Source organism: Notolepis coatsorum, assembly GCF_963971535.1.
Source record: "Notolepis coatsorum genome assembly, chromosome: 15".
Lineage (NCBI taxonomy): Eukaryota > Metazoa > Chordata > Actinopteri > Aulopiformes > Paralepididae > Notolepis > Notolepis coatsorum.
This window is the reverse complement of record NC_140179.1, coordinates 105556822-105576995: the sequence shown is the minus strand read 5'-3', so window position 1 is coordinate 105576995 and position 20174 is coordinate 105556822. Positions and strand designations below refer to the sequence as shown.

General features: G+C 49.2%; 1 long non-coding RNA gene across 1 annotated transcript in view; it reads right to left on the bottom strand.

Moving 5' to 3' along the window:
- The window catches only part of LOC311241788, a 587847-nt gene that overhangs the window by 481860 nt on the left and 85813 nt on the right, over nt 1-20174 (bottom strand). The gene's annotated exons all lie outside the window — the stretch shown is intronic.

Genomic DNA, 20174 nt, shown 5'->3' with positions numbered 1-20174 from the left:
GTGGGCGCCGAGGGCGAGGGGTGGGCCAACATGGCAGCACGGGCCAGGGCCTCCTTGGTGTCTTGAAAAGCCTTGACCCGCTCCGCCGTCCAGTCCACCGGCTGCTTCATCGTCTTGCCCTTCTGGGCGTCGTACAGAGGCCGCAGGATGTGAGCGATGTGGCGGAGGAAACGATAATAAAAAGTCACCATCCCGATGAACCCCTTGAGCTCGCTGACTGTGCGGGGGCGCGGAAACGCGGCGACAGCTTCCACCTTCGAGGGGAGGGGGGTCACCCCCTCTGCGGAGACCCGGTGCCCGAGGAAGTCGATGGCGCCCCGCCCGAACTCACACTTCGCCGGGTTGATGATCAGCCCATGCTGGCTGAGCCGTGAGAACAGGGTTCGGAGGTGGGACAGGTGCTCCTCCTCAGTGGCGCTCGCTACGAGGATGTCGTCCAAGTAGACGAAGAGGAATGGCAGGTCCCGGAGCACCGAGTGCATGAGGCGTTGGAAGGTCTGCGCCGCGTTCTTCAGGCCGAACGGCATTCGCAAGAACTCGAAAAGCCCAAAGGGCGTGACGACGGCCGTCTTGGGGACGTCCTCGGGGTGCACCGGCACTTGATGGTACCCCCGTACCAGGTCCACTTTCGAGAAGAAGCGATTGCCTGCCAGGTTCGCCGCAAAGTCCTGGACATGCGGGACCGGGTAGCGGTCAGGCTTGGACGCGTCGTTGAGGCGGCGGTAGTCCCCACATGGGCGCCACCCACCGTCTGACTTAGGAACGATGTGCAGGGGAGACGCCCAAGGGCTGTTCGAGCGCCGAACGATGCCCACCCGCTCCATGTGCGCAAACTCCGCCCTGGCGACGGCCAGCTTCTCCGGGTTGAGGCGTCTGGCCCTGGCGTAGAGGGGCGGCCCACTGGTCTCAATGTGGTGCTCCACCCCGTGTTTCACCGTGGGCGAGGAAAAAGTGGGCTTGCCCAGGTCGGGGAACTCAGCGAGCAGCCGAAGGTACTGGTCACTTTCGGCGAGTGTATTGGACCACCCGCCGTAGATGGCCTCCCCCTGCGTACATGCAAAGGAAGCGAAAGTCTGCGAGTTGACCAGGCGCTTGTTCCCCACGTCCACCAGCAGGTTGTGGGCGCACAAAAAATCCGCGCCAAGGAGGGGGAACGTGACAGCCGCAACGACAAAATCCCACGAAAAACATTGTCCTCCGAAGCATACGTCCACCGCCCTTGTGCCGTAAGAGCGGATGGGCGTGCCGTCCGCGCCCGCCAACTGCGGACCGCGCTCTTCTTTTGCCACATCCGACCTCTCTGCCGGAATGATGCTCCACTGGGCACCCGTGTCGCAAAGGAAACTGCGACCAGAGGCGGTGTCTCGGATGAAGAGCAGCCTGTTGGTTACGCCAGCGCTCAGGGCCACTACTGAGCGCCGGCCCCGCCGTTTCCCGTAGGTCCGAAGGTGCAGGGTGAGCGGCACCGTCTGGCCTTGGCGCCAAACGTGGCATGGAAGAAGCAATGGCCCGCTGCGTTACCGTGCTGACCAGAAGGCCTGGCGTCATCCCTCGCTCTCCTGCGACGGTCCGGTGGCGGGGCGGTCGCGGGAGCGAGCAGGTCGGTGGACCGCTGAGGCATGGCCAAAACGAAACGGTCCGCCTCCCTGGCCAGGGCGCGGGGGCCCACGATGTCGGTGTTGGCCAGTGCCATCCTCACTTGTGCCGGCAGCGTGCGCATGAACAGCTCCGTAAAGAGGATCATGGGGTCTTCTCTCCCCAGCAGATTCAGCATCCTCTCCATGCGGGCAGAAGGTCTCTCGTCTCCCAATTCCGACATAGAAAATAAGCGGCGCACCCTCTCTGCAGCGGACAGTTCAAATGTATCTAGCAGTAGGGTCTTGAGGCGCTCATATTTGTTCGTCGCCGGGGGATCAGACAAAAAACCCACCACTCGAGCTGCGGTGGAGCTGCCCAACACTGCCACCGTGTGGTTGTACCGGTCGTCGTCGTCATCCACGTTGCTCTTGTTGAAGTTTGCCTCCACAATAGCAAACCATGCAGCCGGAGCCGCCTCCCAGAACTCAGGTAGTTTGATCGTGGGCGCGCGCGCACCCTGCGCTTCCCTGACAGGGGACGGTGATGGCTGCCGATGGCCAGAACGTCTTCCTCGTCCGGACATTTTGAAAGAATGTTCGTCGCTGATTATTGTACACAATCCGCCGTAACAAAAATCCACGTCAGGGTCACCAGTGTAGTGCCCGGAGGAAAGAGGAATAAACGGAGGTAACGTAATGCTTGTTTAATGTACAAAGCCACGTCAGTAAACAAGAACACCAGCACATGAATCCCAGCACAGCCATGAATGAATAACAACCAGTGCAACCTAAATAGATGTCCCCTCTGGCGCCCGGTGCCAGATCATTAGTTCCCTCCCACTACACAACATAGTCAGAAGATGAACACGAACCAATACTGTAGTCACTACACCATATACATTTGACGTAGAAACTGTACATTGGAGGAGCGTGGGTGGGTGGGGTGGGGGTGGGTGGGTGGGGTGGGGGTGGGTGGGGGTTGTACATTGGAGGTGGGGGGGGGGACACTGTACACTGTACATTGGAATACTGACAAAGCCATACTTGGTAATTTACTGTACACCTGGGTTAGGACATTTGTGGGGGCCAGTTTCGAATTGCAGTCTCCCGTAGGTGTTTTTTGAGAGTGTTTTTGAAAGTGGGTAGTGATTCACATTCCTTTACAGCTTTGGGTAGGGCGTTCCACATTGATGTGGCATAATTGCGAAACGTGTTTAGTCCCTTGTTTGAGCCGAATCTGGGTTTAACATGATTTGTGGAGCTGCCTCTGGTGTTGTGATCGTAGTATTCACTGACCTTTGGGAAGTATTTTGACATGTACATGGGTACCTTGGTCGCGTAGTGTATCTTGTAGACCAGGCCCATTGCAAGTTGCTGTACTCTGTCGTCTACTCTAAGCCATCCTAGGTTGTCAAAGTGGGCAGGGGTGAGGTGGGTTCTAGGAGTCAGGTCAAGCAGTAGTCTGACTAGCTTGTTTTGAGATGTTTGTAATTAGTTTTTTAGTGCCTTTGAGGTGCTTTGGTACCATGAGGTGCAAGCATAGTCGTAGTACCCTTGAATGAGTGCTCCTGCTAGAGTCTTCAGGGTATTCTTGTTTACCAGAGAGGAGATCCGGTACAAGAATCGAGTTCGTTGGTTGACTTTTTTTATTACATTGGATTTGGTTTGATCTCTCTCTCTCTCTTTCTCTCTCTCTCTCTCTCTCTCTCTCTCTCTCTCTCTCTCTCTCTCTCTCTCTCTCTCTCTCTCTCTCTCTCTCTCTCTCTCTCTCTCGCTCTCTCTCTCTGAGCATTGCATTGCTTATAGTTGTCAATTGTGTCGGTCAGTTCATTGCAATTTTTCCTTCAGTCACATTTAGTTTTATCCTGCACCTGGCCTAAAACAGGTTGGATGTGCACACAGCTGCTCTACTGTGTTTGTAGCAGAGCAACCACTAGCGATATCGCGCTAAAGTGCCCTTTTGAGTGAAAAAACTAGAGGATGTGCCCCTCCAATGGTCTAAACTTGACCATGTGCCCCCACAGTTGAAAACATCGCGCTAAACCTAAAGTGCCCTTTTGAGTAGCAAAAGCGAGAGGACGTGCCCATTGGTGCCCTTCCAATGGTCTAAACTTGACCCAGATGCTTAAATAATGTCACACAAAAGTGTTAGCTACAACTGTGAGCAGCCCTGTCACTACAATATTCCATCCATTTAAATGTTCAGTTTTAGACACATCCCCTCTTGAATGTTCAGATGCCAGAGGGCTTAATGCAGTCTGAGCTGTAACCCTGCATCCTACTGCTGTGTGTGAGGTAGGTAATACAGCAAGCTTCGCCCCCCCCCCCCCCCCCCCCCCCCGGTGCCCCCACGGTTGAAAAACGCGCGCTAAAGTGCCCTTTTGAGTGGCGAAAAATTAGAGGGTGTGCCCTATTGGTGCCCCTCCAATGGTCTAAACTTGACCATGTGCTCTGATGGTTAAATAATGTCATGCAAAAGTGCCGTTTTAAGTGGAAATAATTAGAGGATGTGCCCTATTGGTGCCCCTCTAATGGTTAAACGTGACCATGTGCCCCCACCCACAGTTTAAAATATCGCGCTAAAGTGCCCTTTTGAGTGGCAAAAGCGAGAGGACGTGCCCTATTGGTGCCCCTCCAATGGTTAAACTTGACCATGTGCCCCCACAGTTGAAAATATTGGGCTAAAATGCCCTTTTGAGTGTCAAAAATTAGAGGACATGCCCATTGGTGCCTCTCCAATGGTCTAAACTTGACCATGTGCCCCCACAGTTGAAAACATCGCACTAAACCTAAAGTGCCCTTTTGAGTAGCAAAAGCGAGAGGACGTGCCCATTGGTGCCCTTCCAATGGTCTAAACTTGACCCAGATGGTTAAATAATGTCACACAAAAGTGTTAGCTACAACTGTGAGCAGCCCCGTCACTACAATATTCCATCCATTTAAATGTTCAGTTTTAGACACATCCCCTCTTGAATGTTCAGATGCCAGAGGGCTTAATGCAGTCTGAGCTGTAACCATGTGTAACAGGTTAATATGTTCCCCTTGTGAATTTCGCCAAAACACCCTTTTTCATTGTTTTGTTGGAATCTCCTACCTTTGTTTTGTTGTGGATGCTGAACGCACCACCGTGATCTCTTACCTGTGGTGTCACCTGTGTTGTTTTGGGATATGGTGTGGATGCTGAACGCACCATTGTGACATTGCGTGACGACATCATTATGCACGATCAAACCTGGCTCACGTTCTGTTGCTTTGGATATGCAATTAAGGTGAGCCACGTTGTTAATGTCCGCCTGATAAACATTGATAAAAGTCGTAATTTGTGCTTTAAACATTATCTACTTATGGCTACATGTTCAGTTAAATATTCTACTCATCCTGTGTACATCCTGTTCGAATCCAAGATCACAAACCATTCTATATCAGTCTAGTCTTGATGGGCTAATTTATCATTTGGTAACTAGCATAAACTCACTGTTATGTTCGCACGGTTTCTCATTACGTGTATTCACACACAGCTGACGTTTTGTCATTCTTATCTTTTGTCAGAAGGTGGAGGAAGTCACTGCACACCAAATCTAATACCTTTGTATGTTGGATCTATGTTACACAGGTATGGAGATGTTTTTGTCTGTTTCTTTTGCAAACGTTTTATATGATTTTAGTCGGAAATGAAAGGCTGTATGTTTAATAGCCTTGTACAGTGTAGCTAATCCACACCAGTTCAGCTATATAAGTTCAGGCTGGCTGGTGTGATTGTAACACAGCAAAGTTACATGTTACTCTAATGTGTTTATTTTCATATTTGTCATATAAAGATATATGGGTTTTATTTTATATTTTTGTTAAGATTGTTACGGTAAGCTTTGTCGTATATTATCTAGATAAAACATGTAAAAATATCAATGAAACTGTACAAAATGATTAGACGAAATGCTGATTTGGCAGAGGGGCCACAGGGGCTTCGGGAGAACTGGTGTCAGCTGGCACCAGGCCAAAAGGAGAATAATTCTCCCCCACGGTCGAACCCAATTTGGTAGGAGACTAGAGAGTCAGGTATTATCTTTAGAACAGGCATGAACAAGATCTGGGGGGAGGGGGATACATTCTGTAGGATGATGAAACCTAGAATTTGAAGGCTCAGAGATTGTGGAGGTTAGGGAGGGGGTAGGCACCCCGAACCTCTAGTCTTCAGCAGGCGGCGGTGGAATCGGAAGATTCCCTGGGCACGTTAAATCCTCTCTATAGTAAGCAAGGGAGATACTGAATGGCCCTCGTGTCTGGCAAGATGACCAACATCTTACTGTGTTACCGTCTAGTCGGCCCAGGTAACGTCGCATGTAATGTATATGTGGGCACTGGGTGGTAGGTGGACGACGGTCCAAACCTAGAAGTGGGGCAGTGCACCGGAGGGGGCACAGCACCTGCTGTGAACAGGCCAGGCTGGTGAAAACGGTCAAAGTTTCCATTCCCATAGCAAGTGGGGTGGGGATCAGACCGTAGGTTTCAAAACTGAGTGGCTGAGAGGTACTACGGAAGTGGAGACCTGCATCTCTGTTGGGGGAGAGGGGCCGGCGTCGGGCAAGGCGGCCCTGAGAAGCCGGTTGTACCGACGTAGCGGACTACCTAAACTCATTTGGGGAGAGGTGCATCTAAGTAGGGCAAGGAGTGCATCCGAACGGGAGGAGGGTACTCTTAACTGGAAGGAGGTTAAAAGGGTCAAAGCGTAAAAGGGTCAAAGCGCAGAGGTCTTGTAGACAATAGCTGACCAGCCGTTGGGCCCTTAAGGACTGGAGGGTAAATCCCGGCTACGACAGCTGGTCAGAGACTAGGTTTCAGAGTATAGAAAATTAAACAGTACAATTATCACATAATCGACTAAAGGTTAGTTTAGAAGCAAGGGAGTTTCAGAAACATTCAGTTAGGTATCAAACATGATCTACATTGGACACTAGAAAAACCAAATAGAGTTAAATACATTCTAGAATTAATGCCTAGCATACTTAACTACAAGTGAGCTGTCATACAAAATCACATTGGATAATAGGTTTGGCAGGCATGAAAAGTTGACAACAAGTGAACCAAATAATAAAACATAGGTAGTAAATTAGGGTTTAAGCTAAGATAGGGATTAAAGAGGAGGTTATTGCTGGGAGAATGGACAAACCATCAGTAGGATGGAAACATTTAGTGGGGCAATTTCGTGGGTTGCATGTAGGCATAACTCTTAGAACTATTAGGAGAACGGTGGTCACAATGGGGAATGGCTCTTAAATAATGGGGATGAAAGAAACCATGACACAGGACTTCTTGTCGGTTGGTCAGAGACCAAGTATTCTGTTTTCTGTTGAAAGGACGTATGCAATTATCTGTTCACGGAGAGAGGAGCTGTAAGGATTCCCAGGTGAGATGGTGGAATAGAAAACGGCTAACAGCCAGTCGGATTCTACTGTGTAACGTTGTGTCACCAGACCAGGCTGACGTGTCACTCAGCGGGGAGATCCTTTAGCCAATAGGAGAAGCCCGAGCCCTGGGGGACGTACGTCTCCGGGGGCTCTGGGGGAAAGTCTATCCTTTTTAAGGAGGGCTGATGGAGACGGACACACACACACACCCGGAGACAGAAGGAGCTGGAGAACCGGAGACTCGAGAGCCGAGCCGGACACGCACAGAGCTATGGACACAGACGATGATAGACGATCGCCTCGCAGCAGGGGAGCCAGACTCCACCGAGCCTAGACGAAATCAAGCGCTCCCAAACCGCTGAGGATCCGAAACCAAGGTTGCCTTGGCAACCAGCCACCACCAAGAGTGCCTCGTGTTGTCTGGACAACCCAAGACAAACAGCACCACCACCGGAGAAACTGGTCTGCATCCCCTTAACAATTGTGTGTATTGAGCCGTACTGTATTGTACCCATTCTGCAATCTGTTAAATAAAGTTTTCATTTATTCATTCATTCATTCATTCACACAATGGCAATGGTATGACAAGGTTTGGCACATGTTTCCACGAAAACAGGATATCATTTTAAATTTTTTATAAATCAACTCTGTAGATCATCCTCCATGTGTGTGTGGTTTTACAAAGTAAACAATGGGAAATGGTGTAACGGTACACAAAACCCACGGTTCGGTACGTACCTCTGTTTTGAAGTTCGGTACGGGTTTTCGGTACAGTGGGGGAAAGTTTGGCTTACCATGTTCCACTCAGGGGTAGTGTGCAATAACTAATTGTACTTGTACGGCTGTCAACGAATATTCTATATCGAAATGAATAATCGACTTGTAAAAGAGAAAGCATTAAACAGATCATCTGTCTAAACCTCGTAACTCTATTCGCCCTCAAATCTGTGTTAATTTTTTATTTTGCATACTCATGTTCTGTGTCTTGAGTCGTACTGTATTGTATTCTGCATCTGTTAATAAAGTTTCAATCTGTAAGAGCCTCAAATTTCCATGTACATTTAATAAGTTGTCAGCCAGTTTCTAACCTGTAACATTCCTAAAGTAAAGGCACAAGGGTAGATCAATGTCGTTGAAGTTATGTAGACGATCTTTCCATTCCTGGTAACTGTAATGCATTCTACATTGTTGGCAGTATTTATAGTATGTGGAATCTAGAGATGGAAATATGCAGCATTGCACTTGATATGCAGTAATTTCTCACATGGTTGATTATCAAAACAATCGCTTATCAAACCCATTGTGTTTACTGATACAAGAGGGAAGACTCAGGTTTTAAACTGTGGATACCAACAGAAGGTAAACATTACTTTGAACTGTACAGTAATCCAGAACTATTTCATTGCACTGTAAATAAACTGATTTTATAGTATGTCACATCATTCATGTCTTTCACATTCTACTAAAACTGAATCAAACCATAAACAAGGTGGCCTGTTGGGATGTTAGATTATATGACGAACCAGAAGAGGTTTGTCATATAAAGGAAGTCAACACATGAGAGTTCAGGTTAACAAAGAATTTATTTATTTAATCCTATCTAAAAACAATAATTGATTAAACAAAAGCATAAACAAATAGGTATGTATCAGAATGGATAAGGATCCCAAGATGGTTCACTTGGTGGCCGATACAACCTGTGGTGTCTGAAGTGGAAAAGCAGATGGGAGAAGCAGACAGAAGGGTTTAGACAAGGGAAACATATATACTGTGTGTGCAGGCAGCTCTCTGCACTGCACAGGTGATTCAAATTGGGGTAACGACCTACCCACTCCAACCTGCTCTTTGAGTCAGAAGACTCCCCATTGCAGGTAGAGTGGGGGTCGTCACACCCTCCCCCTAAAGACAAGGGTTCTACCCTGTTAACAAATTACATTTTTATTTATAAGTGACTAACCCAAATGTAACAATAATACTTTTTCCCAAATTCAACATAGGTTTACCCTTCACCCATTCCCCTCACCATCCTGCCTCCGCTCTCAGCAACATAGGGCCCTAGGTAGCTATTTTAAGAGAGCAGGAGACAGTAGGGATTGGGGAACAGACAAAACAAGAGTTGCACACCAGAGGAGCACACAAATACAAATTACAAAGCACAAAAGTCAACAATCAAACACATGGGCCAAAAAGGGATATTTTATCTACAGAGCTAAATGGCGTTTCCAACCAACCTATCAAGCATACCCCACATAGGTTAAGGGTTAGGCCTCGGGTTAGGCCTCTTTGTGCATTATCAAAATAGCCCTAGGCTTATAATACAACAGTCAAAGAATTAAGGGTACAATTAAGGGTTAAACAAAACACCACAAATCTCCAACACCCCTGCGGACCGGTCACCCTTTCCCCTCACCCTCCTGCCTCCGCTCTCTGCAACATAGGATCCTAAGAAGCAAATTAAGAGAACAAGAGACAGAAGAGATTGGGGGAGCAAACGAGACGAGAAGAACAGAATGTTAAAAGGTGATGCACATCAAAACAATAGTCAAGGGCACACAACAAAAAATTTGTTTATATGCGGACGATGTAATATTGTTCATGCAAAACCCCAACACCACATTGCCTCATCTGCTCAAGTTGATTGAGGACTTTGGTGATTTATCGGGATTTAAGATAAATTGGCCGAAGTCGGCTTTCCTTCCACTTAACACCCCTGCAAAAAAAGATACAACCCTCCCAGGACAGATACCGATGGTAAAACATTTCAGATGCTTGGGAGTGGAAATATTCCCTACCATAAGACAAACGGTGAAGCACAACTACACAAAAATCCAAAACAAAATCAAAGACGACCTTGATAGATGGGCAAAACTTAAACACAGTACAAGCACGGATATCAATAGTTAAGATGGATGTACTACCTAAAATCAACTTCTTCAGTTCAATGCTACCGTTACCCCCTCCAGAGGGTTACTGGAAAAGATTACACTCCTCCACATACAAATTTATTTGGAATAACAAACCACCACGTATAAAAAGATCCACCGCACAGAGAAATAAAGCAGATGGTGGCATGGCATTTCCAGATTTTTTCCTATATTTTAAGGCGTACACATTAAGTCCATTGACAACATGGTTTGACTCCCAAGCATTAGCATCCTGGAGAAAAATAGAAGAAAACATAGTAGCCCCACATAGACTGAAGGACATAGCATACACTAAACTACCAATCAAGCACTGTGAACGAAAATTTGGCCCCATAATTACTCATGCGATCCGGATATGGCGTGAATCACAAAAAAAAAATCCTAACCCACAAAAATGGCACAATCATACTCCCTTATTCAATAACAATGCACTCTTAATTGGAAAACGACCTATAAGATTCCCTATATGGGAAGAGCAAGGCATACACTCATTAGGGGATGTTTTTAACAAACAGGGTTTTTGTAGTGATAAAGAAATACGCAAAAAATTTAATCTCACCAAGTCCACATGGCTTTTTCACAAACAGTTAGAGCTATGTTTGAAGTCTCACGGTGTTCCATTAGACAGACCAATTGAACACCACAGATACCACAAATTCGTCTACGCAAGAGAGACATCGAGAGGTTTTGTTTCAGAATTTTATCATCAATTACTAACGTCCTCGTATGAAACCCTCCAACTAGACTCTGTCTGGAGGAGGGATATACCAGACCTGGAAAATGACTTTGATTGGCAAGGAGCCTGGGCAAATGTCCGACTTACATCAAGGAACCCGGATCATCAACAAATCAATCTTAACTATATTCACAGGACATACTTGACTCCTATAAGACTGTGCCGAATGGGGCTTAAACAAGATTCCAAATGCACCCAATGTACAAATGGGGACGAAGGGACATTTATGCACATGTATTGGGACTGCTCACCAGTTAAGGCATTCTGGAAAGATGTGACCCAACAAATATCAAAACTCGTATCTTGGAATATACCTGTACACCCCTCGGTATTACTATTGAATGATGTTTTTGAGTTTGCAGTGAATCCACAGCTAAAGAGATTGGTTTTATCGGGTATCACAGTAGCCAAAAAGCTGATCGCATCACGCTGGTTTCAACCGGAAAAAATGTGCCGTAAAGTTTGGTTTCTTACATATCTCGATGTAATTTACCATGAAATATCTACAGCAAGAATTCTGGGTCTCAATGAATCCAAAATGTTAATGTGGTTAGAAGTGGTGGAGAGAATAAAAGCTAGCTTATAATGGTAGTGTCTGGTTAGGTGCGAGGGATAGTGGAGGTACTTCTCAAGGTGGGGTCCGGGAGGGGGGGGTTCGAGCTAAGCATATGTGTGTAGGTTTTTTAGATAACGGGTATTAGGGGTATATCTTATATAAGACAACTAACTAAAATGTGATCTCATTGGATGTGCCCTGACAATTAATGCTTGTATATCTTATCGTGTGTCGTCATGTTTGTTTATATGTTTGTTTAAAAAATAATAAAAAAATTAAATACAAAAAAAAAACAATAGTCAACCCTATAAGGTCGCCATAAACTTAAATGGTCAACCATGCCCAGACGTAAACTTAAACGGTCAACCATGCCCAGACGCATGTCATCAGGTGCTGGAAAGTTGCGGGCACAACAACATCCTCCATCTCAGCACAACGACCATAAAGAGATTATATCTTCTCTTTTTTTCTTTTTCCAGTTCTCTTTTCCTTTCTCTTTTTTTCCGTTTTCATTTTCTCCTTCCCAACCATCTCACTCTGAATAGTCATGGGACCACCAACTTTCTCACCAAACCTCAGGTCATCAAGGCTAAACCCTGTGACCTCCTGGGCGACCTCTCTGGAAGCCAGTAGGAGCAATGGCAGTCCCTCCTCAGGAACGGCCACTGGAGAGGTGGAACAGAAAGAAACATTAATGCATTCCCCATTATTCCCCCCCCCCTTCAGATGGGCAAAAGGTGGTGGGCGTCAGGAGGTCCACATGATCACATGTTAATGCATCTCCGCCTTTGGCAATAACATTTGAGATAACATTTGCCTCATCCATATTCTAAAATGGCACGGCTGTATCTAACAGTGTTTCCCAAGCTGGATCAATTTCCACCCCTGTAGCCAAATCAGACTGTGACATGGACTGAAATGGGTCAGGCAGAACCAAACTAAGATGAACAGACTCAACATCCGCGCCTCGGGCAACCCCCTGCGCATCACACGTTGCTGTCATTTCCTGTGCCACTGCACAGGCTGGATGCTCAATGACAACATTTGATATGTTGTCATTGTCAACACCGTCAAACATAGGACTAGGAGAGTCTTGTGGTTCTGGACTAGGAGAGTCTTGGGGTGCTGGACTAGGAGAGTCTGGGGTGACTACACTTGGGAGAGGCCCCTCGGCCCACACCCGCACCCCAGCAAGATTGTTACCCAGGTCGATGTCCACACCAACTACAGGCAACCCAGCGTGCACACCTCTCTGCATAACACCACTTCCCAAACCTGAAATGAGAGAAATGTTAGGCACAGAAACAGGGAACACAGACAATGGTGGACGAGGAGAAAACCATAAATCCAGCTCCCTATGCTGCAGATCTATATATTCGGCAAGCTCAGCCTTCTGCCTAATCTCCTCCAAAGCGAACTCTTGTCTGTGCTTTGCCTCTTGCTTTGCCTCTTGTAAAGCCAACTCTCGTCTGTGCTGCCGTATCAGAAGTTCCTTCTGCTGCTCAAAACTGAGTGCCATAGTGCACACAGTGGCCTAAACAAAGTGAGCCGCACTCACAAACAAAGTGCCATACGACACAGGCCTACAAAACAAACAAAACCTATGCTGGGACAATGAAGCGTGAATACCATTAAAAAACAAACAGTCTGATCAAATGAAACCTCCCCCCTGACTAGCTACAGGGCCTAACTAACTAACTCAAAAGCTCAATCTTCGTGCCACTACTTGTAGGGGGTATCTATGCACTAGAACTCTCTGGGCAGAAAAAGTACCTGTTATACAGCCACCTCTGAGCCAGAGACGTGCTCCCGAGAGGACAAAAGCGCCTATGCCAGTGCGTGTCTCTGCCTACGTTTTTGCAGCCACCTAAAAAGAAAATACCAAGACAAGACCCCCTATTGAAAACCTGCCCTCTTCGCCTACCCGGGGATTTTTGGTTCCCAAAACAAACAGACTGTATTATTAAGGCATCAAACTCCAAAGCCTCAACACAAGCAATAACAAACAAACAAAACAAAGTAACAAATCTCCACCACAAGAAATCTGCACAAACAAACTGCCACTTCCCCCAAATACCAAACAATCAAACACCCCCAAGAACAAATCACGTGCTAACTCCCCAACACTGGCATACAAATAATTAGGCTACAAACAAATTCTAGCCAACAGGCTACCAATACTAGCTGCAAACCTTAGGTCACAGACACTAGCCCAATCAAGCAGCCTAATTACTTTTCAAAATAGCCCTCCTGTACTCAGACAGAGCCCAAACAAATTGTCCCCATAGGACCCTGAACACAAATGCCAGCCAAATTACACACTCCAAATGCTAGAAAAATTACCAAGCACAAATACCAATTCAACCACACCAGGCCAAATTACAAACAAATAAATGACTAAGTGTCACAAAAGGTCCTCCAAACGGCTTGAGCCCCCATATATGACGAACCAGAAGAGGTTGGTCATATAAAGGAAGTCAACACATGAGAGTTCAGGTTAACAAAGAATTTATTTATTTAATCCTATCTAAAAACAATAATTGATTAAACAACAAAAGCATAAACAAATAGGTATGTATCAGAATGGATAAGGATCCCAAGATGGTTCACTTGGTGGCTGATACAACCTGTGGTGTCTGAAGTGGAAAAGCAGATGGAAGAAGCAGACAGAAGGGTTTAGACAAGGGAAACATATATACTGTGTGCAGGCAGCTCTCTGCACTGCACAGGTGATTCAAATTGGGGTAACGACCTACCCACTCCAACCTGCTCTTTGAGTCAGAAGACTCCCCATTGCAGGTAGAGTGGGGGTCGTCACAATCCTAATGTGAAAAACGATAGGTTATGTATATAACCTAGTTATATTAGTATTGGCTGAGCGTCCCGCTCTGAGCCTTATGAGATACCTCCTATCTCCTATGATACCTATTGTATCCCAACGAACAACCAAATGCACCCATACCTGAAGGGCCCCCGCCCTTATGGACGCGTAGCCTATATAACCATGACTCTGGTCACCAAACACCCTTCCTCGCCAAATCTCGTTCCAGGAAAAGAACCCTCAAGAGGGAACTCAGGGCCGCGCAGAGCGGGACGCTCAGCCAATACTAATATAACTAGGTTATATACATAACCTATCGTTATATATCGTATAAGCTTATCGCGTCCCGCTCTGAGCCTTATGAGATATGGGGAAGAGCGGACGCGAGACCCGACAGATGTACCCCCTGAGGACCCGTAAGCCCACATCAAGGGGTGCGGGGAGCCCTGTCACCCCATCCTTCCTAATGAAGGGGGGGCGCAGTCAACTCCACCTGAATGCGAACAAGAGGGAACTAGAACCCCTTGAACACACCGCACAGGCGGAACCACGTGTGACTCAACACACTGTGGCCCATACCCATACAGTCCTGCTACCCTTCCAAAGGACGGGAAGCAGGAAAGGCCACAGACCCCAGAACCGCCTGGGAGACAGAACCCCCGGTCATGTCCATGAGGTAAAACCTTACAAAGGGGCCCGGGGAGGACCACGAAGCTGCAGCACAGATGTCCTCCACCGAGGCCCCACCCAGGAGAGCGGCAGAGGCAGCCACCCCACGAGTGGAATGCGCCCTGATGCCCCCAGGGGGATCCTGCCCAGCCAATGTGTAGCAGAGGGTAATGCCCTCGCACAACCAATGGGACAGGCGCTGTTTCGACAGTGCCCTACCAGCACGAGCCCCACCGTAACAGACAAAAAGCTGATCGGTAACCCTGAAGTCCTGAGTACGGCTGAGGTAAATCCCCAAAGCACGGACTGGACATGACAGGTGAAGGCCCGCATCTAACTCACTAGCGTGAGGAGGAGGACGAAACGCCTGAACCACAATATCCCGGGAGCGGAAGGAACTCCGGATATTTTTAGGCACGAAAGCAGGATTAGGTCGCAGAGTGGCACCGCAGTCGGCCCGAAAAGACAGGCACTCTGGACGTACCGAGAGAGCACAGAGCTCACCTACGTGTTTAGCGGAAGTGACAGCCAGGAGGAACGCGGTCTTGAATGACAGCTGTCCCAACGGCGCCTGCTCGAGCGGCTCAAACGGGGCCAAGGACAACCGACCGAGGACCAATTGAAGATCCCAAGTCGAGCGCCAAGCAGGAAACGCTTCACAAGAGGGTGGCTGAACAAAACAGTCCCCTCAAAACCCTCATGATAGGAGGATATAGCAGCCGCATATACCCTCACCGTCGAAGCCGACAGTCTATCAAGAAGAGACTGGAGATAACTCAGGACAGCATCCAGGGGGCAGGAGACTGGGTCACAGCCCTCCCCCTTACACCACTCTTGGAACGCACGCCATCTGCCCGCATAAACCGCGACAGTGGAGGGAGCATGCGCACACCGGATGGTATCAACCACCGAGGGATCCAACCTCTCCAGACTCACCCTCCCACCAGCCACACCACCAGGCGTTGGCCCAACACCGGAGGCTGGAAAAGCAATCCGTTGCGCTGTGAGAGGGCCGTCGCTGACCACGGAATGACCCAAGGAGGAGCGACCAGAAGCTGGATTAAGACCGGGAACCACACTGACGTGCCCCCGGTCCGGTGCGACCAGGATCACCGTCCTGCGCTCCCTCCGTATCCGCTCCAACAGCTGACTCAACAGCTGTACAGGAGGGAAGGCGTACAGAAGACCGGGCGGCCATGGAAAGGTCGAGAAGGCATCCACCCCCAAGGGGGGATGATCTGCCCGACTGAGCGAGAACCACAAGGGGCACTTGTGAGAGCGTCGGCACGCAAACAGATCTACCGAGGCCTCCCCGAACCGATTCCAGATCTGTCTGACTATGTCCGGGTGGAGTTCCCACTCGTCGTGACGAAGACCGCCCCGAGACATTATATCCGCCCCCACATTCTCTGTACCAGGAATGTGGAGTGCCCTCAGACTGCGCAGCCTGCGGGATGCCCATAGCAACAGTTTGCGCGCCGCCCGGAGCAGGAGGGCGGAACGAGTCCCACCCTGCCTGTTGATATACGCCGCCGCCGTCACACTGTCCGTCCTGACCAAAACGTGTTCGCCTACCACCAGGTGGTCGAACCGTTTGAGGACCAGGAGGACCGCCTTCAACTCCAACACGTTGATATGCAGGGTAGCCGGGCCAGTATGACCTGTCCAGCTGCCCCCCACTGCATGGGTCCGACACGTCCCTCCCCAACCCGTGAGAGAGACGTCGGTGAAGACCGTGACGTGTGAGCCCCTGCTGCCTATGGGGACCCCAATGGTGAGGATACCCAGCCTCCTCCAGTGGGCGAGATCTCCCCATATCGACAAAGGAACCGTCAACCGTTTCCTCCTGTCCCTCACCGGCTGTAGTCTCAAAGAGACAAACCACCTCTGTATCCTCCTCATAAAGAGGAGGCCAAGAGGAACCACCATGTGAGCAGACGCCATAATGCCCAGCAGACGCATCACCTGCAGCGCCGTAACCGTCCCTCCCAGACGGAAACCCCCGAGCGCGTGACGGAGAGCCCCCCGACGCTGCTCCGAGAGGGTTGCAATCATGGGCCTCGACCTCAATGTCAAGCCCAAGTACTCCACCTGTTGACTGGGAAGAGGGGTACTCTTCTTCCAATTCACAGCAAAACCCAGGCTGGTGAGGAATTCCACCACCAGCCGAGTATGAGACCTGGCAACCTCCTCTGAACGGCTGAGGAGTAGAATGTCGTCGAGATAGAATAGAACTCGTATCCCCCGATGACGTAAGGGCCCCAGAGCAGCCGCCACGCACTTGGTGAATGTGCGGGGAGCCAGAGAATAACCGAACGGCATCCTGTGGTACTCGTACGCTACGCCCTGAAACAGGAACCGTAGGAACTTCCTGTGAGGAGGGTAAATGGGGATGTGAAAATACGCATCCTTCAGGTCTATGGAGGTGAACCAGTCCCCCTTCCTGACAGCAAGCAGAAGGAGTCGGACGGTCAACATCCTGAACGGTCTCGCCACAATCAACCGATTGAACGCGGACAGATCCAGTATAGGTCTGACCCCCCCTGTTTTCTTGGGCACCAGAAAATAACGGGAGTAGACGCCTGACATTGTGTCCTCTCTCGGGACCACAACGACGGCCTGCTTCGCCAACAGAGATTGGATCTCGTGGGCCAGGGCTGTCACTGCGTCTGACCCTAACAATAGGGTCGGCACCAAACCCGAGAACGGAGGATGGGATTGGGCGAACTGCAAAACCAACCCCTCCTCTAACGTTCTCTCCATCCACTGATTCAGAGGGCATTCCCGTCGCCATATCTGAACATAATCCCACAGCGCCCCCGCCGTCAACTGATGCTGGGCCGCAAGGAACAGTAGATAGTTGGCCCGGTCCCTCCCGCTGTGCGAAGCAGGGCCGGTTTGATACGGGAGGAGCTGTCATCAAACTTGTGGACACACACTCCCCCCCTGAACACCCCTCCAGCGCATGCTGAGGAGTTGTTCCGCAGCTAGACATGCAAGGCATGAGGACCCCATGGGCTCCTACACGCCGAAGCCCTGCAGTGATATTGCTACCACTCAAATCACGCTCGCCTCTCCTTTGCAGACCACTGCCGGTTTGACGGGAGTGGGAGGCAACAGCGCGATACCCCGCCTGGCGAAGGCGAAGCCGGGGCAACCCCTGCTGAGCATTCAACAGAAGAGGCAACGAGTCCCCCTGCTGACCACTGGAGCTAGTGGCAGCTGTAACACCAGGTTCCTCCCACCCACAACCTGCGGTGTAGGAACCACGGGACGACGGAACATTCCCATGGACAGACCCAGGCTCAGCCATCAACTGGGTGTCAGCCCTTGTCCCCATGAGAAGTGAAGAATGAGGCCGCATACGCTTCAATGAAGGTTCGTGGCCCGCAGCCAAAGGAGAACGATCAGAGCCCCGCTTCTGTGGGTAACAGAGAGAGGATTGAACGGGGAGCGGGCTGCTCGCGGCAAAATGACGACGGCTTGTTTTACCAAACTCGAATTCACCCAAAATGACCGATCCCTCGGCCGCCAAGGCTGTCGGCCTCGCGATACCCTGTTGACTCTCCAACCAGGGCACCACTGGCGGGGGAAACATGGCCGCCTGTCGAGGATCTCGCCACAGTCGTTGACGAGATCGTGCTCCCACCTCTGGCTGCACAGCATGAGGCGGTGTAGGACCCAGATCAACAACCGCCTGCGCCTCCACAGAATGCCCAAAAATACTATCTGTGGAAAAAGGAGTCGTGAGGAGAGAAAGCCTATCCTCTTCCCCAAGAGGAGATTGCTCCAACCAGACATGCCTAACAACCAAAGTTGATAGCATCCTAATCCTCCCCGCAGTTATAGCTTGCGACTGAGTCAAGATCTCCATAACACCACAAACATGAATTATGTTTACAATGCCGGTCGGACCCAAAGTCCTACTACCCGATGCCATCGTGGATAGGAAAGTAGCCAGCTGAGCCATAACACTGGCCGCCACTAAATGCCATCCTGTAGCAGTATACCACTCATCCGTCCATACTGCCACCCTCCGAGCCGATATGCTATCAAGCATCGGCCGGGCGGAATGTCGTTCATCCCCTCTTGGGCACAGGAAAGAAGCTACCTGGCTGCTTAGCCAAGGTACCCCCGGCCTGCACCCTGTTGTTAGCCCCTTTACCTGTAAAAAAGGTAAATAGAACTCAGCGAACCCCCCCACATCCACCACCGACTGACCTTCATCAATGAAGCTGGTAAGAGGAGGGAAAAGCGGTATCCCGCGGCGGGGATTATTAGACATTCCAGCGTCAACATCAGCGTTAGCAGAAGTAGCAGTAGCAGCATTAGCGTTAACAGCATGTTCCAGGATCGCCAGGAAATCGTCCACTGCAGTGGAACGATCGCCAAGCCGCCCCGGCCCTGGTGCCGAAACACACTCCACAGCACGACCAACACCGACATTAATGCCTACTGACACAGACCTCACCTTTGTACAAGCCGACTTGCTAGTCAAACCTTGTACGCTGCCCCTCGATCCGTCGTCGTCAGCCGAGGAACCATCAGCACAGGTCTCATGTGTCGCTGAAACAAGCTCCGAAGAATCCAGGGAAAAACAATCCTCCGGTAAGCCTTCAACATTACGAATCTTCCTTAAACTTTTCATCCTGCTAGTTACGTACGGTGCACGCAGCCGATACGATGGAACGAAAATAGAGGAAGGGTGTTTGGTGACCAGAGTCATGGTTATATAGGCTACGCCTCCATAAGGGCGGGGGCCCTTCAGGTATGGGTGCATTTGGTTGTTCGTTGGGATACAATAGGTATTATAGGAGATAGGAGGTATCTCATAAGGCTCAGAGCGGGACGCGATAAGCAAATACGATATATAACTGATTTTATATGTCAGGAGAAGACTGGTACTCATCAGCAGGTCCACAGACGGGCCTCCCATCTTCGTCTCCACAAAGTACTGGGGGGGGGTCTACTGTATGTGAGACATATTCCTTAGAGTGAAAGAAAAATGATATGTGAACAAGTATGTTGTGTGCCAGGTTTATGTGCAGTCATGGTAAAGTGAGAGGTGACGGGTGGACCACCACTTATGTCATGTGTCCAGGCAGGCCTCAGGTACAAGTCATTTTAACTCCAGCAGCCCATTACGTACCAACCCGTTTCTTTTCCCATGAATCCCTGCACAGCCACTGACACTAAACCCAAAGAAGCTTTAGCTGCCATGACATAAAGATGCCAGACATCCATACATCTGCTTATAGATCTGTTTGATAATGTCTAGCTCAGGAAAGGCTAAAGTAATCTTGTGTGCATTTAACATCCTGCTATCCTCAAATTTACAATTTACATTACATTTGGTTTCCTTGAGGTACGTTTCACCCCAGCAATTTAAACCTCTAGAAAAGTATTAAAATGTTAACCAAAGTTTGTGTCTGGGGTGCACGGGGTAAAACAATTAGATTTTAGAATATTTCAGATAATGAAATTAA